This window comes from Apis dorsata, unplaced genomic scaffold (genome assembly GCF_000469605.1).
Source record: "Apis dorsata unplaced genomic scaffold, Apis dorsata 1.3 scaffold_247, whole genome shotgun sequence".
Taxonomy (NCBI): domain Eukaryota; kingdom Metazoa; phylum Arthropoda; class Insecta; order Hymenoptera; family Apidae; genus Apis; species Apis dorsata.
In genome coordinates, this window is record NW_006263526.1 from 403,558 (window position 1) to 404,526 (window position 969).

Consider the following 969-nt stretch of genomic DNA (forward strand, 5'->3'; position numbering starts at 1 on the left):
TGGGGGAGAGAAAGGGACGGATAGAGAGAGAGAGAGAGAGAGAGAGTGGAGAACGCGGCGTCAAGGGCTGCGCCGATCGTTAGGGATGCCTTTCGACGCCGCCAGAGGCGGATGCGTTGGTGGATGCGTTGGTTGAAGCGAGTAGGAGCGAGTGAAACGCGGAGAGAGAAAGAGGAGGAAGAGGGGATGACGCTGGATGAACGCGAGAGTAGATATCGATAGGATGAGCGAGATAGAGAGAGGTAATTAGGCGCGATTAAATGGAGAATTAAGTGGAAGAAGCGAAGACAAATGCGGATAGATGTGAGATCGAGACGGGAGCGGATGGGGAGCGGGAAAAAGAGATGGTTAGATGAAGATTGAATGCGAGAAGATGAACGAGAAGAGGTAACTGGAGAAAGAACGAAAAAAGTAACTAGATGCAAATAAGTGCAGATATGATTAGATGTATGAGTAGACACTGGTAGTAGATACGCGGTAATCTAGTACACGAGAAAAGGGTGATAAGGGGTTAATGGAGTAACAAGGAGTAATAAGATAGGAAACACTTTTGGCGTAATACGTATTCACCGACATTGAACTAATTAAATTCCAAGAAACAGAGTGGAAAATGAAGGCTTCTCTTTTATACATATTTTAAAGATAAAAAAAAAAAAAGGACATGTACATACCGATGCATAAGCTTAAAAAGAATTCACATTAAAAATGTATTTATGATGTCGCATCAAGGATGAATTCAAAGCGCGTTATATTCGACCGAAACTTTCGTGAAATCTAACCTAAAAAATTTGCCGAACGTTTACTCATATTTACATCGATACTACTTATACAACTATCCAACTATCATAAACACTTTTCAAACCCAAATCAAATCCTCTATTTCCCGTTTCACGCTCTCCACTATTCATCGTAAAAATAATTTTGCGATTATTTCTGCACTTACATCGATCGAATGTAAAAGTTGTTGGC